This window comes from Vipera berus (assembly GCF_964194415.1).
Source record: "Vipera berus genome assembly, chromosome: 2".
In the NCBI taxonomy this organism is placed as follows: Eukaryota; Metazoa; Chordata; class Lepidosauria; order Squamata; family Viperidae; genus Vipera; species Vipera berus.
In genome coordinates this window covers 99,892,042-99,898,041 of record NC_138203.1, presented here as the reverse complement: position 1 = coordinate 99,898,041, position 6,000 = coordinate 99,892,042, and positions in this window count along the sequence as shown.

Genomic DNA, 6,000 nt, shown 5'->3' with positions numbered 1-6,000 from the left:
AGGGCTTTTTTTAGACTTTCCCTTCAGGCATAAGTAAGCATCCCAACAAATTATAAATAGAAAAACCTAGTGAAGGAACTAGTACCCAAAATTGATACTATACCCTAATAATAGAATTGAATAGAATAGAATAGAGTAGAGTAGAGTAGAGTAGAGTAGAGTAGGAGTACAGTAAGAGTAGAGTAGGAGTAGGAGTAGGAGTAGGAGTAGAGTAGAGTAGAGTAGAGTAGAATAGAATAGAATAGAATAGAATAGAATAGAATAGAATAGAATAGAATAGAATAGAATAGAATAGAATAGAATAGAATAACAGAGTTGGAAGGGACCTTGGAGGTCTTCTAGTCCAAACCCCTGCTTAGGCAGGAAACCCTATGCCAGGGCTTTTCAACCAGTGGTACAGGTACCACCTGTGGTACATTGGCTAATACATTGGTACTGCTAAGCTTGTAAGTCGCCCTGAGTCTTCGGAGAAGGGCGGGATATAAATGGAATTAAAATAAATAAAATAAATAAATAAATTGGCACCTGGGAGGTAGTACGTGACCATCCTAGAAAAGTGGTAGCGGGGGAGGGGAATGAGCTGAACCAGTGGCAGCACTGCACAAGCCTGAGCGAGAGACGGCTGGAGCTTCAGGGCTGTCAGGGCTCAGCGGAAGCACCAGGATCAGCGCCAGGCTCCAGCTGGAACTTGGCACTGGTCCTGGCCCTTCTGAGTCCAGAAGGCAGGTGTCTTGCTCAGCTGTGGCTTGGGGGGGCGCTTTTTTCAGTCACTAAGCAAACTGTTGTAAGTCGAGGACTACCTGTACTTCATCACTTTTTTCTTTTTTTTTTTTGGTCATCAAGTTTTTGATACCTTGCTAGGCGACTGGTGGTATGCGGATGTTGCCATATCCTAAAAGTGGTACAATGGGTGAAAAGGTTGAAAAGCCCTGCCCTATGCCATGTTCCGTAGTGTTTTCGTCTGACTTCTCCTGAATTTATTTCTGATGCATTTTGTATTTGTTTTGTAGAGCTGTGTTGTATCCCATTTCTTCCAACAGTTAAAAAAAATCAGCAAAAACATTGAAAGTTTTAGTCAAATGGGACCCCATTATACTTTACTGGAGCTCAGTCCCTGATAACGTGCCTAGACTGTAGTCTCAGTAAATACAGTGAAAAGTTAACTGAAGACGTAATGGTCATCTTAACAATACAGATTCCAAGGGACATTATGGAGCGGTAGTTAGGTGATTGATGGCAAGTGAGAACAGGAAAAATCAGAGGTGCTACCTCTATGTTAATTGGAAGGAAAAACCATCATCATTATTGACCGAGAGAGGCTATGCATGCTTCTTGCCATTAAGTAGCAAAGCTAGGCATCAGTGTATAATTCAGCGCAAATGGCATTCTCTTTAAACATTGCAGTTTCAAAAGAGTACTGATGGCACGCCTCCGTTATTCTGGACAGCAAGAAGTTTTTTGTCTTCAGTTGATGGAAATCAGGGTTGAATACCTCCAGTATAAGCTGCTGTTGCTGACCATTAAGTTTTGAGATGATAGAAAGCATCATCTGGGAAGCATCAGATTGCAGATCGTTTTTCTAAACACACTAAGGTAGCTGTTTACATCCTGCTTACATTTTCTTCTTTTTTCTTTCCCTAGTCAAGTAAGTTGTAATTGTTAAAAAAAATAAATCCCAAGGTTGCAGTTAGCTCTGCCCTTCTCTTTTTAGCAGCAAGTTGACCCCAATAAAGCTTCACTAAACAAAATAAAGAAGATAAGAAGACTTAATCTGTTTAGTGCTTTCCTGTGCCAAGCTGCCATTAAGGGGATAGCAACAAGGACAATAAAAAGATGTTGTTTGCTGTTGTTAGCTGCGAAGAAGTCGTGTCCGACCCATCGGCGACCCCATGGGCAATGTTCCTCCAGGCCTTCCTGTCCTCTACCATCTTCTGGGGTCCATTTAATAAAAAGATAGGCAACCCCAATCTTCACTAATAGTTGCTAATCAGTAATGATTGTATTTATTCAAAAGGTAAAGATGCTTTATCAAATAGGGGTTTGGGAATATGGGGGAGCAGAGGAAAAGTACGCTGAAAGAATGCCAGGCATGCCCACAATTCTTGAGGCTTGCCCTTTCCAAATTCTCTCCTGGTGCCACTCCACTTCTCTTATCAAAAAGCCCAATCTGCCAAGGAAGTTTGGGATTATGCTTCAACCTCCTTTCTTCCAACTTCTCCTACAGCGAGTTACAGTACTTCACCTAAGGGAAGGTGAAGATAGGTTCCCTGCCAACTTGCCCTGCTTAGCTGATCTGCTTATACAGATAAAGGTAAAGGTAAAGATAAAGGTTCCCTCGCACATACGTGCTAGTCGTTTCCAACTCGAGGGGCCGGTGCTCATCTCTGTTTCAAAGCCGAAGAGCCAGCGCTTGTCCAAGGACGTCTCTGTGGTCATGTGGCCGGCATGACTAGACGCCAAAGGCGCACAGAACGCTGTTACCTTCCCAGTGTAGTGGTCCCTATTTTTCTACTTGCATTTTTACGCGCTTTCGAACTGCTAGGTTGGCAGAAGCTGGGACGAGTAACAGGCGCTCACTCTGCTACGCGGCACTCGGGATTCGACCCGCCAAACTGCCGACCTTCTGATCGACAAGCTGAGTGTCCTAACCCACTGAGCCACCGCGTCCCTGCTTATACAGATAGCCATCAACTATTACAGCCATTTGTTTGGTGACTATAGCACTGAAAAAGGTGACTTAGGACCATTTTTCCCACTTAGAATCATTGCAGCACCTCCATAGTGACGGGATCAAAATTCAGATGCTTGGCAATTGACTTGTACTTAAGACGGTCACAGTGCCATGGGGTCATGTGATCACCTTTTACTACCTTCTGACAAACAAAACTCATTGGGAAAGCCGGATTCACTTAACAACCGTGTTACTAATTTATCAACTGCAGTGATTCACTTAACAACTGTGGCAAGAAAGGTAGTCAAAGAGGGCAAACCTCACATAATAACTGTCTTGTTTAGCAATGGAAATGTTGAGCTCAATTGTGGTCATAGGTCAAGGACTTCCTGGAGTTCTTCCTTCCTTTCCTGTCTGGAGTAAAAATTGATGGTTTGACAGAATGCAAGGGGAGACTGGGAGAAACGTTCCCTTCCCCTCTTATTCTAGTAGATTATTTAAGATTGGTAGGTGGCTTGAGACAGGGGTCCCCAACTTGGTGCACCATTGTGCACGTGGCCCTGTTTGAAACAGGCCGCAGCCCAGGGGTTCGGGACTCATTATTTAAGTCATTTTTATTTTATTTTTTTCCCCTTGCAGCTAATTTTTGAAAACACTAAAGGGCTATAAATTTCATTTTTTTCCCTCAGGGCCTTGCCCAGGTCCAAATTTAAAAAATTATGATCTATTCTCATAATAAAAAGGTAAAGGTTCCCCTGCACATGCGTGCTAGTCGTTTCTGACTCTAGGGGCTGGTGCTCATCTCAGTTTCAAAGCCGAAAAGCCAGCGCTTGTTCGAGGACGTCTCCGTGGTCATGTGGCCGGCATGACTAGATACCAAAGACGCACGGAACGCTGTTACCTTCCCACCGTAGTGGTCCCTATTTTTCTACTTGCATTTTTACGTGCTTTCGAACTGAGTCCTTCGGGAATAGGGCGGTATAGAAATCTAATTAAATAAATAAATAAAAATAAATAATAGATCAGTGTATAAATATTGCATTTTATGCCATGTGTATAGGTCTCTTTTTAAGTTAGCCCATTAAAGCTGTTCCTCAATTCTCTACAGCACTTCTGGTAATAATGTCTGCCTTATTTTTCTTACCAGATTTGTCATAAAAACCTCATCTGATCTGGCTCTAATTCCTGATCTTGTCACTAGGCAATACAGTTGGATCATTTTAGATTTTGAACCTAATGGCTTTATATTTCCTGTTCCCCTTTGGAGGAATACAACCATTGGCTTCAAAACTGGCAAACAGTAGGTCCTTCTGTTCCTGAAGTCAATATTGCTGCTTTAGATTGATTTTAGGCTTTGTTATTTCAATAGTGGTCAAAGCCCTTGATCAACTGCCCACAACGTAACTAAAGAAACATCGGGCAGAAAGTAATGGCTGAATGTAACAGCCTCCTCCATATTAAAAGCATTAGGCTGAAAACTTTGAACCCAGCCCAGCATTAACCAGTGTGGGAATCTGCTAGCCATTATGCTCATCACAATGCAGCTCTGGAAGCTTTCTTTGTAAGCAATCCATTGCACAGAGCAGGGATTAAACGCAAACAGGGAGGGAATGAATGACCTGAGTAGCACAGAAGGGTGAAGTTCTCACCTTTTAGGACTAAGGCAAAAACCGTCTGATGGTTTACGTGAGAATTTGGCACATAGTTAAAACGAAAGAGAGCATATTTTAATCCTGAACACTAACTCCAAATTGACCTGAATAAACCAAGACCAGGTTATGCTCAATAACTAAGCTAATTACTTGAAGCTAATTATTCGGATGCTGTTTCTACTTTCTTCTGCAAGTCAAGGTAGTTATCTTCGCTAGGCAACACTGATCCCAAATTTTATTTTTTGTCCTCTGAGTCAGGTTTGTTTTTTGTTTTTACTCTTGGCCATTTTTTTTTCTTACCATGAGGCTCAGTTCACAAAGAAGCAAACTAACAAACCAACCAGGTCTGATGCTTAATACTGTACTTTGTAAACTGGAGCAGGCGACTCAGTCCCTCTAAATTGCACTCGGAGCTTGTCAGCTTTGCAATTTTTGGTGGAAAATGTGTCAGTTTCACCTTTTCTCAGTCAACGGGACACATGAAAACACACCTACGTATATACAAATGAGCAGAAAGCATTTGTTGGCTGCAACAAACATTTCTGGGGCTGCCCCGAGTGGCTTTTTTCTTTTTTTTCTAACCGAGGCAACCAGAGTTGGCAACCCGGCCAAACAAAGGGCTCCTTTTGCTCAGCATACAGGTAGTTTTCGACTTACAACAGTTCATTTAGTGACTGTTTGAAGTTGCAACAGCATTGAAAAAAAAGTGACTTATGACTGTTTTACACACTTCCAACTGTTGCATCCTCCCCACGATTAAAATTCAGATGCTTAGCAACCGGCTCTTATTTATGTTGGTTGCACTACCCCGGGGTTTTGTGATCCCCCTTTTGTGACCTGCTGACAAGCAAAGTCAATGGGGAAGCCAGATTCATTTAACAACCAGGTTACTAACTTGAACAACTCCAATGATTCACTTAACGACTGTGGCTGGAAAAGTCGTAAAACCGGGCAAACCCACATAAACGTCTCGCTGAGCAACATAAATTTTGTGGTCGTAAGTCGAGGACTCTCTCTGTTCTTTCAAAACCCCCAAAAAAGAGCCTTGGTGGAGCAGTGGGCTAATGCCTCCTTCAGTAACACCAGCTGCCTGCAATTAGTGCAGGTTCGCATCCCACCAGGCTCAAGGTTGACTCAGCCTTCCATCCTTCCGAGGTAGGTAAAATGAGGACCCAGATTGTTGGGGGCAATTAAGCTGACTTGGTAATAATGCCGCTTGGGGGGGGGGGGTGTGAAAGCCCTAATAAGTAGGCACATACATAGAATGAAGGCTACTGCTAAGCTTGTAAGCCGCCCTGAGTCTTCGGAAAAGGGCGGGATATAAATGGAATTAAAATAAAAAAAAATAAAAATAGGTAAAATGAGGACCCAGATTGTTGGGGGCAATTAAGCTGACTTTGTAATAATGCTGCTGGGGGTGTGTGTGAAAGCCCTAATAAGCAGGCATATACATAGAATGAAGGCTACTGCTAAGCTTGTAAGCCGCCCTGAGTCTTCGGAGAAGGGCGGGATATAAATGGAATTAAAAGGAAAAAAAAGGACCCGTCTTCTGAAGTTAGCTGCGTACTTCCACTTCAATGCACCCGTTTGAAAAGGAAGAGGATTCAGACGCTCTCGAATCCTCGAGTTCTTTCGCCCCACGGCATCCCGCGAGCTGCACCCCTTCTCCCCTCTTCA